Consider the following 15,456-nt stretch of genomic DNA (forward strand, 5'->3'; position numbering starts at 1 on the left):
CACCAAAGTGACCACCCTGGGGCAGTGTGTATGGAGGCCCTGGGCTGCCCCTAGACGACAAGATCCACCTCCCACCCCTCGGCCTCATTAATGTGGTCCAAAGGAAAGCAGAGCAATACGTTTGGCAGCAGCTTGGGTCCAGGAGTTGCTGGAAGGAGGCATACAAGATGCCATGCAACCCTACACACTCTGGATTTGTGTAGGGTTTACTCCTTGGCCTTTTCTTCTCCTGAAGATACCCTGCAAGGCAGTGGAGGTTTAGGATCAGAGGTCCCTTGAATGTGAAGACAGGCGATTGAGTGGATGAGTAGGTCCAACGGTCAAGAGAGCAGTTTCTGCATGTGATGTAGAGGGAAGTGAGGGATAAATGGGGCTCGTCAGCCTGGGAAAATAGCCCATTCAGGAGAAGGTTCCATCACCCATAGCTCCACTTAACATCTTAATCACATGAAGGTGTCTCTATGAATAGGAGATGTTGTGCTGGCCCCATCCCCACTGCCTACACACTGAATGCCAATATGTGTGTAGGAGAAGCCTAGGCACATTGAGCTCAGAGCACATAGCCTTCCACAGTACAGTGGTACCTCGAGTTACAAACGCCTCAGGTTACAAACGCTTCAGGTTACAAACTCCACTAACCTGGAAGAGTTACTTCGAGTTGAGAACTTTGCCCCAGGATGAGAACGGAAATCGTGTGCCGGCGGCGCAGTGGCAGCAAGAGGCTCCATTAGCGAAAGCACGTCTCTAGTTAAGAACAGTTTCAGGTTAAGAACGGACCTCCGGAATGAATTAAGTTTGTAACTAGAGGTACCACTGTATTTTGTGCCCAGTTCCAGCACATGTTTTGCACTACAAAAGTAGGCTTCCCCTGTGCAACGTCCATGGTCAACACAGAGATGTTACAGGCAGAAACGTAATGTGATGGTGGGAGCACAGCAACTGGTCCCTGGTCATCATGGGAGAGATCCTTCCACGCAACAAAGGCGACTTCTCTCTCTCCATAACAAAACAGTTGTGTGACTTGGCCATACCAAAGTACGATTACGGAGCTCTTCATCGGAACTGCAAATTCAGAAAGGACTCAAAAACAAAGGAATTGCTGAACTCCTATGACTTCAAATGTAACGTGAGCTGTTGTTGTTTTTTTAAAAAAAACCGATTGTACCTAGACAACTTACAAGGAAAGCATTTATTTTTCCACCTAATATTTCAGAGGGACGCGGGTGGTGCTGTGGGTAAAAGCCTCAGCGCCTAGGGTGGCGGGGTTTAAGTTAAACAAGCAAAAAACCAAGGTTTTAGCAAAAAATTTGACAGTTACAGAAACAGATGAGTTCTCTAAAGAAATGGAGTTGAATGTGGTTAAAAAAGTAAAATACCTAGGGGTGTACCTGACCTCCAAAAAATTGAATTTGTTTAAAGATAACTATGAGAAATGCTGGTCAGAAATCAAAAGAGATTTGGAAACATGGTCAAGATTGAAACTTTCCTTGTTAGGCCGAATAGCTGCTGTAAAGATGAATGTATTGCCGAAAATGTTATTTTTGTTTCAGGCCCTACAGATCGTGGACAAGGTGGAATGTTTTGGAAAGTGGCAGAAGGATATTTCTAAGTTTGTTTGGCAGGGCAAAAAGCCCCGAATAAAGTTTAAAATATTAACTGATGCGAAAGAAAGAGGGGGATTTGCCCTGCCAGACTTGAGGTTATATTATGAATCTGCAGCCTTCTGCTGGTTGAAAGATTGGATTTTATTGGAGAACACTGATGTCCTAGATCTGGAAGGGTTTGACAATGCGTTTGGGTGGCATGCATATTTGTGGTATGACAAGGTTAAAGTGCACAAATTGTTTAAAAACCATATTGTCAGAAGAGCAATTTGGAGGGTCTGGATAAAATATAAAGACTTATTGGAGAGTAAAACTCCGAGGTGGCTTTCACCGGTGGAGGCCAAGGCACGTAAGAGACTTAACATGGAGGCCCATTGGCCTAAATATTGGGAAATAATTGAAAAAATTGGAGACAATTGGAGGTTGCTAAGCTTGGAGAAATTGAAAACTAAGGTACGAGACTGGCTGCACTATGCGCAAATTCAAGAGGTATTTAAAATAGATAAAAAAGTTGGATTCCAGGTGGAAAAATCGAAACTAGAGACTGAATTGTTAGAGCCAAAAAGTAAACTACTTTCGAGAATGTATAACTTGCTGCTTAAGTGGAATACACAGGATGAGACAGTCAAATCCGCTATGATAAAATGGGCTCAGGATGTGGGGCATAACATTATGTTTGTAGACTGGGAAAGGTTATGGAACACCGGTTTGAAATTTACGGCATGCACTGCCTTGAAGGAAAATATTATGAAAATGGTATACCGGTGGTACATGACCCCAGTCAAGCTAGCTAAGATATATCATCTGTCTGACAACAAATGTTGGAAATGTGGAGAGGCGGAAGGGACATTCTTTCATCTCTGGTGGACCTGCCCGAAAGTGAAGGCCTTCTGGGAAATGATCCATAATGAACTAAAAAAGGTACTGAGATTTACCTTACCTAAGAAACCAGAGGCCTTCCTTCTGGGCATGGTGGACCAGAGACTGCTTAAGAAGGACAGAACCTTTTTCATGTATGCTACCACAGCAGCAAGGATTCTGATCGCAAAATATTGGAAGACACAAGATTTACCCACGCTGGAGGAATGGCAATCGCAGTTGATGGACTATATGGAATTGGCTGAAATGACTGGCAGAATTCGAGACGTGGGAGAAGAAACAATTGAGGAGGACTGGGAAAAGTTTAAGGACTATTTGAAAAAACACTATAAGCTGTATGAATGTTAAAAAATGCACCTTTCAGGAAACTCTAGCTTCAGCAAATGTAAGTTAATGAAATGAAAATTAAGACACAAGAATTTAGAGGTAAAATAATGAAACAACTTTATTGTGTTTAACACAAAGCATATAAGAATTGGGTTACAGTAAAATTGAAATTAGGGAACATGATAAAATGGAAGTTACAATAAGTTTTGAAATAAGTTAACAAATTGCTGATGCTTTATAAGACAGGGAACGCAGGGTTTGGAGGATGTGGGGAAGTCCTTTAGATTGGATGGAAAAAGAATATGGAAATTTGTTATTCTTCTATTCTATTTTCTCATAACCACTCTTTATTCTTTTTTCTGTATTTCTAAAAAGCAATAAAAAATATTTTAAAAAAAAAAAAGCCTCAGCGCCTAGGGCTTGCCGATCGAAAGGTCAGCGGTTCGAATCCCCGCAGCGGGGTGCGCTCCCGCTGCTTGGTCCCAGCGCCTGCCAACCTAGCAGTTCGAAAGCACCTCCGGGTGCAAGTAGATAAATAGGGACCGCTTACCAGTGGGAAGGTAAACGGCGTTTCCGTGTGTGTCTCCGGACAGCGCTGGCCCCTGGCCTCTTAAGTGAGATGGGCGCACAACCCCAGAGTCTGTCAAGACTGGCCCGTACGGGCAGGGGTACCTTTACCTTTACTTTATTTCAGAAGTTGCAACTACTCTTCGAGTTTTTTTATGCATATCAGTTTCAAATTAGGGTAATAAACTGGCTAGATAAGACAAACATGAAAGTGTGATACCCATCAAAGTGTGATTTAAAAAAAACCACAACAAATCTTCAAAAGAAGGAAGACATCCTGTGGATTAAATTGCAGTTTACATCTTCCAGTTTTGTCATTCATATTCTTAAGCAAAAAATAAAATAAAAATCTGGCGCTATTACTTACTGCTGTTGAAGAAATATGATATTTGAAAGGGGTATAAGAGATTCTTTCCCCTTGATGCTCAGAAACGTGATGATCTCAGAGGACCTTGTTGAAAACAGACCCTCCACACTTTCCTATATTATTCCAGCCTTTTGCAAATCTCTAGTGGGAAACGTAATTACTTGAGTCATGTCTCAAACGCCTATTTCTTAATTACTTATTTCTGCTGTGTGTTATTCTTATCTCCAGGTAAATGAGGCATCTTGATTCAGATCCTAGCTAACCCAGAACTTGGGGGATTTAGACTAAAGTTTTCCTACCAATGATTGCTTCCAATTATCTGAAAATCTAGGCAACATAGGTTTCAGTGCAGTTATGTATACTTTTTTCTGGCTGTCCTTGTTACCCCAGGTTGCAAGTTTTCATAATGCTTCAAAGCTGTCGCATTACTGAGATCAGAAGAGGGAAAATACATCTCTGCTTCTCAAGCTGTTGGTGGAATTTAATACCATTGGCCACAGCATCTTTCTGGGCTGGCTCTGTAAGATGGTTATCAGGGATGCTCAACATAAAAAAAACTAAGATGGCCACTGGTCCCATCACCTCCTGGCAAATAGAAGGGGAAGAAATGGAGGCAGTGAGAGATTTTACTTTCTTGGGCTCCATGATCACTGCAGATGCTGACAGCAGCCACGAAATTAAAAGACGCCTGCTTCTTGGGAGAAAAGCAATGACAAACCTAGACAGCATCTTAAAAAGCAGAGCCATCACCTTGCCAACAAAGGTCCGTATAGTTAAAGCTATGGTTTTCCCAGTATGTATGGAAGTGAGAGCTGGACCATAAAGAAGGCTGATCGCTGAATAATTGATGCTTTTGAATTATGGTGCTGGAGGAGACTCTTGAGAGTCCCATGGACTGCAAGAAGATCAAACCTCTCCATTCTGAAGGAAATCAGCCCTGAGTGCTCACTGGAAGGACAGATCCTGAAGCTGAGGCTCCAATCCTTTGACCACCTCATGAGAAGATTCCCTGGAAAAGACCCTGATGTTGGGAAAGATGGAGGGCACAAGGAGAAGGGGACGACAGAGGACGAGATGGTTGGACAGTGTTCTTGAAGCTACCAACATGAGTCTGACCAAACTGCGGATGGCAGTGGAAGACAGGAGTGCCTGGGGTGCTCTGGTCCTTGGGATCACGAAAAGTTGGACACAACTAAACAACAACAATATTTTACACACTATTCTTGTTCCTCCTTGCAGGGCCATGTCTAGATTGTGTCTTAGCTCCATAATCCTTGTGCTTCGACCTCACTGTGGGGGAATCCCTTGCAGATGACCACAACAGTGCCTGGAGACAATCAATCAGGTTGTCTATCCACAGCAGTGACCAGAGGAGGAATGACCACTGTGAGGAGCACAGAAAGAAAAAACACCATGGTATACCTGTATCAGCACAACTGGGTGCCTTCATGTGCCCCAACTGCAACAAAATACGCCTCTCCTGTGTTGGTCTCTACAGCCACAGCAGGAGCTGTCATTCTCCAATGGTTTGACTTCAGCCCTGAAGGCGCATTCTTCCATTGGCTCCCAAGAAAGATGGAGGCCAACCGGAGGCACGATTCTGTTACCAATGCTACTTAAACAGTTGTACAAAGATGTTGGGAGTGGCCCTTGGGAATTTTGGAGCAACTGGAGAAGTATGCTGATGAGCTGAAGAAACACAGCTTTATTTCAGCCTAACTTCTGAGTCAGGAGAGGCTGAGTATGGTTTGGAATATTGTCTGGGTGAAGTTGCAGAATGGATGCAAGCTAATAGGTTGAGTGTGAACCCTGAGAAGAAGGGTGGGTACCCGGGAAGAAGGGTTGTTTGCCTGTTTCAGATGGTGTTACTCTCCTTCCAATAATAGGTTCAATTTCGGGAGGTTTGGCAGGGGGAGTACTCCTAGAACTACCTTCTTCACTTGAGGCTCAAGCAGTGCTCAAAATCAGCTAGGCACCAAGCTCATTTTGCACCTGGCTTTCGACCAGTTGTGGCCAGGAGAAGACTCCATTAAGAAAGAGGTCGGAAGAGGCCAATATATATGTGGACTGTCCCCAGATCAAGTGACTTTTCTTCTCTAAGTTCTCAAAGTGCTTAACTGAGCTCAGATGAACTAGCCAGATGTTTAACTGAGAATCAAGCATAATTTGAAAAATAAGACTTTTGCCCCAAAATGGCAACTAGATATACCATTTTGGCAACTGCAACCTTGGGTTTTTAAGGAGCCATTTAAAAGGTAAAGTGGGACGCAGGTGGCGCTGTGGGTTAAAGCCTCAGCGCCTAGGACTTGCCGATCAAAAGGTCGGCGGTTCGAATCCCTGCGGCGGGGTGCGCTCCCGCTGCTCGGTCCCAGCGCCTGCCAACCTAGCAGTTCGAAAGCACCTCTGGGTGCAAGTAGATAAATAGGGACCGCTTACCAGCGGGAAGGTAAACGGCGTTTCCGTGTGCGGCTCTGGCTCGCCAGATGCAGCTTTGTCACGCTGGCCACGTGACCCGGAAGTGTCTCCGGACAGCGCTGGCCCCTGGCCTCTTGAGTGAGATGGGCGCACAACCCCAGAGTCTGGCAAGACTGGCCCGTACGGGCAGGGGTACCTTTACCTTTACCTTTTACCTTAAAAGGTAAAGGACCCCTGATAGTTAAGTCCAGTCACAGACGACTTTGGGGTTGTGATGCTCATCTCGCTTTACAGGCCAAGGGAGCCAGCATTTGTCTGTAGACAATTTTTCCGGGTCATGTGGCCAGTATGACTAAGCCACTTCTGGCGCAACGGAACACCAAAACCAAAGCAGCGCACAGAAAAGCCATTTACCTTCCCACCAGAGCAGTACCTATTTATCTACTTGCACTTTTTGGCATGCTTTCGAACTGCTAGGTTGGCAGGAGCTGGGACCGAACAACGGGAGCTCACCCTGTCGCGGGGATTCAAACCAACAACCTTCTGATCGGCAAGCCCAAGAGACTCAGTGGTTTAGACCACGGCACCACCCGCATCCCTGTGGAGCCAAGTGGCACCTAGCTTATGTATCTGCATTTCTAAAAACCTCAGTGGCTAGGAGTGCCTTCTACCAACTATGGCTGGTGTGCAAGCTATGACTTTTCTTAGGCAGGAATAGCCTGGTCATAGTAATTCATGCATTGGTAACTTCAAGACTTGATTACTGCAGTGCACTCTATGAGAGGCTACCCTTGCACTTGGTCTGGAGCTCCAGCTGAGGCAAAATGCTGAAGCCAGACTGTTGATGGGAACAGACAACCGGCAGCACATAACATATGAGCAGTCAGTGCAACCATTAAGCACTGGTGTTATCGGGACAAAGCTCAAGCTCAGTTGGTTAGAGTGTGGTTCTGATAAAGCCACTTCTGAGCTGGAGAGGAGGTGGGGTTGCGGGCTTCACGCCCTCCCCACGTGCGCGGGGGCTGACTCTCAGTCCCCGCGAGACTGGGGAAATCCTCGGACGCGTCATGTCCCTTGCCAGCCAATCGACTGGCCCACCCAGAAGGCGTGGCCTGCCCTATTTAGGGCCGGCGCAGCAGAGGATTTCCCTCTTTCTTCGCTCCAGTTGCTCCGGTTTCCCATCCCTCCCATCCTTTAGGTTTTGCTCTTTGACATTGCTATGGACTTTGGTTGGTTGCCGTCAAGGGGCCTGGTAGGAATTTTCCCCACTTGGCAAATTGGCACCAGCCATTTGGTTTTTCGCCTACCTCGTAGCAAATCGTCACAACTTCCTTGGCATTGGGGGTTAGGCATTGGTAGGGGTATTGTTATGCAGATGAGAGGGGGGAGGGAGCGCCATCACCTTTCCCCATAACGAAGGGTAGTCCGGTAAAGGATTCCGGGGGGCGTTGCCCTGTCTGAAGCCTATGGAAGTGTGGGCCTAAGGCACGCCCCCGAGCGGTGACCCTAGCGGAGTTCCTAGTTGATGTGCCTCAGCAGGACTCCCCCTACTGGCGGTTAACCGTTGCTGGTCTTCAAGCAATCAGGCTGAAGTCAGTTAGTCGATAGGACCAATGCCTAAGCCAATACCGCTCAGTTCCTGTAATCAATAAAGTTGGGCCCTTTCCCCCCCCCCCATTAACCTTAAATACCGGTGTCTTGTGTCTTTATTTCCGAGGGGGAGGTGGGAACTCACAACGCAATGCCAAGGTTGCAGGTTCGATCCCCATATGGGACAGCTGCATATTCCTGCATTGCAAGGAGATTGGACTAGGTGGTCCTCCGTGTCCCTTCCAACTCTACAATTCTATGATTAATTTACATGGACCACAACAACCTGGGTTTAGGAGACTTTAAGGACTGCCTGATCCACTATACCCCCTGCCCAGTTACTGAGACCTTGGTTAGTTCATCACAGCACTGAAGAGAGATGTGAAGTACACTGCAAAAAAAACAAAAACACCCCACCCTGGAAATCCAACATAAAACAAAAAATGCATAGCTAGAATTCGGAAGTGTGTCCTTGTCTATCTAGAAATGGTTTCCTTTGTGATAAGCGTTTCATTTAGATGGCTCCGATGCAATTTCAGTTTAATGACTCTAATGCAATTTAACCACAGTACATTAAGCTCATGCCTGATCCCTCTCCCTAAGCAATAAATGTCACCAAAATATGAATTGTTTTCACACTGTTACTGCAACGGTGCTTAAAGACTATGATCTGAGGGTGAGACCTTGAGATGGCTAACATAAAACCACACTGGAACTGTGTCATGAGCCGGTCGGCATCAGGTAAATTTGCAAAAGCACAATTGATGCAACCAATGACAAACAGAAATGCAGCTTGTTTAAGGTCACTGTTCAATACTCTGCTTTGAGATTCTGGGTCATATCTTTCTTTCTTTTACAGCTCTGTATTCTTCATGTATTATATTTCAAAAAGAATCATACAAGCACAGGGTTATCTGCAACCCCACATGATTCCTGCATTGTAAAATATGAGGGCTCCTATAATTGCCAAAAGAAACTTAGCACTACAAATGCGGGGGGGGGGGGGGGCTGTTTCTATACAGAACTGAAGAGAAACAATTCTGGCTAAAGAATGCATGAAACAACAACGCTCTGCACATTCCATCGAAGTGTTCAAGTCTCCTTTGCACCACTTATGTAACACAAAAACTCCTAAAATAAATACCTCCCTTTTTTCCAAGGAAGTTATTTCAGTTACACTGAGAAATTTAAGGAAGAGTAAGATAAGGGTAGTAAGTCAAATTTTCACATACAGGCAAACCCACCCCACCCCCAATTTACATGTGTTCAATATGTGCTCCATACCCGAAAGCGACCGGAAAACATCACAAATAGGAACAGGGCATCACAAAAAGGAACAGGGCAGGGATGGAACAGGGACTTTTCCAATGGTGTTTCAAATGTATTCAATTTCACTAAAAACACGGTGCCTTGTAACGTAACCCCCACATAAATGGGGGGGTTGTGTGTACAGCAATTAATAAAACAGCCATAGCAACATACATATTGTTAGCACCACTAACGTAGTAGTTCCTTTTGTCAAAGACTAACATACAGCACTGAAATTATTAATATTATTGGCATAGAATGAAGTCAAGTACAGTGGTACCTCGGGTTACATACGCTTCAGGTTACATACACTTCAGGTTACAGACTCCGCTAACCCAGAAATATTACCTCAGGTTAAGAACTTTACTTCAGGATGAGAACAGAACTCGTGCGGCGGCGGCGCAGCGGCAGCAGGAGGCCCCATTAGCTAAAGTGGTATCTCAGATTAAGAACAGTTTCAGGTTAAGAACAGACCTCCAGAACGAATTAAGTACTTAACCAGAGGTACCACTGTATACATGGACAACCAAACAAGGATGCCCCACGTTGGGACTAAAAGTATCCTGCCCGGGAAGTTTTCTGTGAGCCTCAGCTTATTAACTCCCCTACTATACAGATGTGCCAGACCAACAGAGACCAATTTGGGAAAAAACTCTCCTTTGAAACAGGATTTGACAAAGCAATGATTCACATAATGGAGGCTGGTCACCTAGAGCCTTGTTAGATTCACAGACAATGTTAGTCTGTCATATGGAGGGAAAGGATCATGACTCAAACAGTTCACCTGTCTGACTTTGCAATTTTGTGGGAACAAGAAAAAACTCATTCTACATAGTTTCAGAAGGCAGTGTTTCTAGAATTGCTAAGCAAGCGTGGTAGGGGGCATGAAAGTCATCTAGGCCAAAGTGTGGTTCCCATGATCCCAACATTCCCAAAACATTAACAACAAAATAAGCCGAGAGAAGGAATATCAGGGTGCATCATGACTAAGATGCTTGTGAAGTAAGAATTAAAATTAGCATACATGCCCAAATGGCTCCAGTGAATGACTAAATGTTTTGGGGTGTTCAGATGAGTAGCTCACTATTGTGTTTTGCAGAAACATAAAACGTTGCAGAGTAATTACTAGTGTTAAATACAAAGGATGGAAGATGTGTGCACCAACTCACTTCTAAAACTGCGGGAATTTACAGGTTCCACCTCCACGTCTTTTGAGGAACTCGTAAGCTGAGTAACTTCCTTGGAAATGGATCAAAACTCTAGCAAGAAGAAAATTAGATGATACTGGTGGCCACCCACATATTGTTGCATTTGTGTGTGTGTTTTTAATGTAATTATTTCTGAATTATTAAAGAACAGCCATTGATTTATGCCATAAATGTTATGGCTTTCACTGTCAAGCAGGTTTAGTGCTTACCGAAAGCTCTGCAGGTATGCTACCCTCATGTTGTGTATGCCACTTTAATTCAAGGACTTTCCAAATCAAAGACAGGGCTTTAATGGGACACTGGAGCCAGCATCCCAGAGCAAATAATCAATAACATTTAGTAAAACACTGCATCCACAAGGGTTATTTGAGAAGGCAAAGGAAATATAGTGTACATCTCGGTTCAAACTGTTATATTTCTTTAGCCCCATTATTTGCACTGATAAAATACATTTCAGCTCATTCATCAATAAAGTGCTTGCGAATACAGAAATGAATTCTACGTATTTTAAAACATTAGCCCTGGTCCCCAACTTTAAAATATTGAAGCACATCCTTAAATACCAGGCTTCAATATAAGTTTGTAGACAAGACATTCATGACAGATGGAGTCAAATTGTGCATGGAGATGACACACTTGAGTTAATCTAAGCACTTTTAATAATTGATCTTCTCTAGAATATCATTTACATTTCACATTTTCCCTTATGGCTTAGATACCAAAAGTTCCTGTTTTCTTGAAAATTCACAACCCTTTTTCTATAAATACAGCTGCAATGCAATTACTCATCCCATTTGCTCTTCAATAGAGAAATTACACCCATCACTGACAATGATTTCAGCCTAGCCCGTTCAGACCATCTGTTAAAAGTCAACCCCCTAGTGCTTGCAAGACCAACACCAGACTACACGTTTTTAAACTGAACAGCTACTGGGTTGTGGATCCAGTTTAAAGGTAAAGGAACCCCTGACCTTTAGTTCCAGTTGTGACCGACTCTGGGGTTGTGGCGCTCATCTCGCTTTATTGGCCGAGGGAGCCAGCGTTTGTCCGCAGACAGCTTCCAGGTCATGTGGCCAGCATGACTAAGCTGCTTCTGGAGAACCAGAGCAGCGCATGGAAATGCTGTTTACCTTCCCGCCAGTGCGGTACCTATTTATCTACTTGCACTTTGATGTGCTTTCGAACTGCTAGGTTGGCAGAAGCAGGGACCGAACAACGGGAGCTCACCCCGTTGTGGGGATTTGAACTGCCGACCTTCTGATCGGCAAGTCCTAGGCTCTGTGGTTTAACCAGTTTGGGCAAACCCCAAATCCCAAATCAAAGCAAGATACTTAAGACCTCTTCCAAGTGAAGCACTCTAAAGCAAAGTGGGCTGGCTGCGAAACTTTCTGCATATATTGGAGCAGCTATCAAAGCCCCAATAAATGCCACCAGAGCAGTCATGCCATCAGCTTTTACAGCTGTTCCTACATACCAGGAGTAAAGGTAAAAGGTAAATGACCCCTGGACAGTTGAGTCCAGTCAAAGGTGACTATGGGGCACGGCACTCATCTCGCTTTCAAACCAAAGGAGCCAGCGTTTGTCCACAGACAGCTTTCTGGGTCATGCAGCCAGCATGACTAAACCGCTTCGGGCACAAGAGAACACAATGACGGAGGCCAGAGCGCATGGAAACGCTGTTTATCTTCCTGCCACAGCAGTACCTATTTATCTACTTGCATTGGTATGCTTTTGAACTGCTAGGTTGGCTGAAGCTCAGCCCACTGTGCAGATTTGAACTGCCGACCTTCCGATCAGCAAGCCCAAGAGGCTCAGTGGTTTAGAACACAGTGCCACCCACGTCCCCTATAATGAAGAACCTTTGGCCCACCAGCCAGGGGGGACCAATTTGGCCCAGAAAACCATTTTCCCCAACCCATGCCCACCAATCAGCTAATACCACTCCAATAGATGAATGGCGTCACCTCCCTCAGTTCCCCAAAGAAGCGGAATTTAGCCCCCTTCTCATCTGTTGATGAGAAAGGGGTATAGTATAACCCTGCTCAGTTTGGCTGGGAACTGGCGTTTAGCCCTCTCAGCTGATGAGGGGGTGGGTTAAATCATGCACAAATGGTTCCAGAGAGCAGAAGTGAAGTCTCCACTCATCACCTGATGAATGCCGTTCAATCCTGTTTGGTGATACTTCATCAGCCTGTTCCCTGTGGGGAACATGCTGCTGAAGCAAACTCCTGGAGGATTCAAGTCTCTGCTCATCAGCTGGTTACTGTCTCCTCCACACTCCAACAAGTCAACTATGATAGCATCAATCGGAGTATAGCATCTAGTATAGAGTATAGCAAACTATGATTGCATCAATAGGAGTATAGCATCTAGATCAAGGGAAGTAATAGTGCCACGGTATTCTGCTCTGGTCAGACCTCACCTGGAGTACTGTGTCCAGTTCTGGGCACCACAGTTCAAGAAGGACACTGACAAACTGGAACGTGTCCAGAGGAGGGCAACCAAAATGGTCAAAGGCCTGGAAACGATGCCTTATGAGGAACGGCTAAGGGAGCTGGGCATGTTTAGCCTGGAGAAGAGGAGGTTAAGGGGTGATATGATAGCCATGAGGGAGAAATGTTGTTTTCTGCTGCTCCAGAGAAGCGGACACGGAGCAATGGTTCCAAACTACAAGAAAAAGATTCCACCTAAAAGAACTTCCTGACAGTAAGAGCTGTTCGACAGTGGAATTTGCTGCCAAGGAGTGTGGTGGAGTCTCCTTCTTTGGAGGTCTTTAAGCAGAGGCTTGACAACCATATGTCAGCGAGTGCTCTGATGGTGTTTCCTGCTTGGCAGGGAGTTGGACTCGATGGCCCTTGTGGTCTCTTCCAACTCTATGATTCTATGATTCTATGACAGGCAAGTCCCCTAGGGCTGGGTGATATAGCAATGTATCATCCAAAACTAGTTTGAAGTCCATATTGCGATATCAGTTTCATAATTTTTGACCTGGCAATATATTGCTAATCACTATATGTGTGTGCTATGCAAAAATCACAATGTGGGAATACCCATGAAGCCAGCCAATGCCTCTACATAACTCCATGCTTAGACACTGTGATATATCAATATATTGCAATGATTAGCTGGTGATATATCACAAAGTTGAAAACCAGATATCACCCGGCCCTACTGGCCATCAGTTGTCTGAGCTGCCATTTTGCTACATGTTACTATAGATTCCTCATTTCCCCGCTCTGCATATCAGTCTAGTCCAACCGCCTGCAATTCAGGAATATGCAGGTGTCCCATACGAGGATCGAACCTGCAACCTTGGCATTATCAGCGCCATGCTCTAACCAACTGAGCTATTTACAGATAGGTAGCCGTGTTGGTCTGCCATAGTCAAAACAAAAAATTCCTTCCAGGAGCACCTTAAAGACCAACTAAGTTAGTTCTAGGTATGAGCTTTCGTGTGCATGCAGTTCTAAGTATGAGCTAAGTTAGTTCTAGGTATGAGCTAAGTTAGTTCTAGGTATGAGCTTTCGTGTGCATGAGCTTTCATGTGCAGGTATCTGAAGAAGTGTGCATGCACACGAAAGCTCATACCTAGAACTAACTTAGTTGGTCTTTAAGGTGCTACTGGAAGGAATTTTTTGTTTCAACTGAGCTATGTTCACATATGTTCACAGGATGATGGTGTCCCAAAGCAGAGTACTTTGAGCACCCAACCAGGGGCCAAGATAACTTCTGAATAACCACTATCCTGACAGCCTATATTGGAGGACAACCTGTCACTGTCCAGATGGTGTTGTAGAACTCCCATAATCATCCCTGGCCATTGGTCATGGTGGATGAGGCTGATAGGAGAATCCAGCATCATCTACTGGGCCACAGCTTCCCCACTCCTGGAAGAGTTCATCAACTAGAAGGTGGTTGGTTCTTCTCCCCCACTTCCCAATTCATGCTCCAGTGTGTGACAAATTCCAAATGCACACAGGTATACAAGCTGATAGGCTAGTAACCTCTGTGGGCTTATTTGCAAGCCTGCCTTGATGATTTCAACACTAGTATGAGAGGTAGAGAAAAATCCTTTGGAAAAAGTACTCTAGGACAATGTCACCTATTGTGCAACTGATGAACTCAACAATTATTTCCATATGATTTTCCCACTCAGGCACTCCCTTAAGCATGAGCCACCTTTTCTCGAGTAAGGAACATAGTTATAACTCTGATAATGGACCATGCAAAGAAATTTACTCTGAATGGCAACTTGTCTCCTTTACGAAAAGGGGGTATAAATAAAGCCAGAAATGCAACAAGAATTGTTTTTCCTTCTTTATTTGCTTTCCTAAACAACTGAAAGCTTGAACAGCTGCAATATATGTTGAAAAAAGTTTGTGTTTTTTTCCCTATCACCACTGCATCTCTATGGCAGAAAAAAGCTTCACTTGTTGATTTTCTGTTTCCTCTACAGCTGTTTTAAGGCACAAAGCCTCTGTTCATAAATAAGGTGACAATTGTAGTAAGCGCAAGAAGAGAGGCAGAGCAGCAGATTGCCTCTACTCAATGCCATCTTGCAGCTTTGCTGCTAAGCAGAGAACTTGTTGCAGCTAAAAATTTCTACCTCTGGATTCTTAAACAAAAGGAACAGTCCCCCGCCCAGCCTCAACAAGGCACAGATGTCCAAAGCTTGGGACAAAAGGTCTCTAAAGACAAAGAGTTACATGGGCACCCTAGTGGCTCCAGGGCTTAAACACACTGAAATCTACAGTCACAGAATCTGGTTTCAATCCCTCTGCAGGCGCCACACATACATGGACAGAAAGGCGCTCTCTCTCGCATCCAGTTCTTGAGACTAAACAAAGACCAGGCAGGGAAGAGAAGAGATGCAGGAGGAGAGAACCGATTTCTCAAGAGGGGATACAAATGCCCCCATCCAACTTCACCGGAGAAAACCAAACGCGTGGCTTTAAACTTTTAGTCCCCCTCTGCTCCTAGAAAACGCTGCGCCCTGGCAACATATTTCCAAGAGTTCCTTTCGAAATCAAACTCAAGGAGGGGGAGGGAGGCGAAAGGCTAAAAGTGGGTGTGTAATGACCTAGTCGAATTCCATTTACACCTACTTCCCAGGTGCCCGGTCCCAAAGAAGCGCAGATCCGGATCACAGACCAGCAGCCACACACAGAGCAACTGGTTTCTCTGCTCATCC

The 15,456-nt window shown here is 44.9% G+C and overlaps 1 protein-coding gene across 6 annotated transcripts in view; it reads right to left on the reverse strand.

The window, feature by feature from the left end:
• MYO1B (myosin IB) overlaps window positions 1-15,456 on the reverse strand; it is a 155,173-nt gene that overhangs the window by 130,778 nt on the left and 8,939 nt on the right. The window lies entirely within an intron of this gene.

This window comes from Podarcis gaigeae (genome assembly GCF_964106915.1).
Source record: "Podarcis gaigeae genome assembly, chromosome: 1".
Classification (NCBI taxonomy): Eukaryota; Metazoa; Chordata; class Lepidosauria; order Squamata; family Lacertidae; genus Podarcis; species Podarcis gaigeae.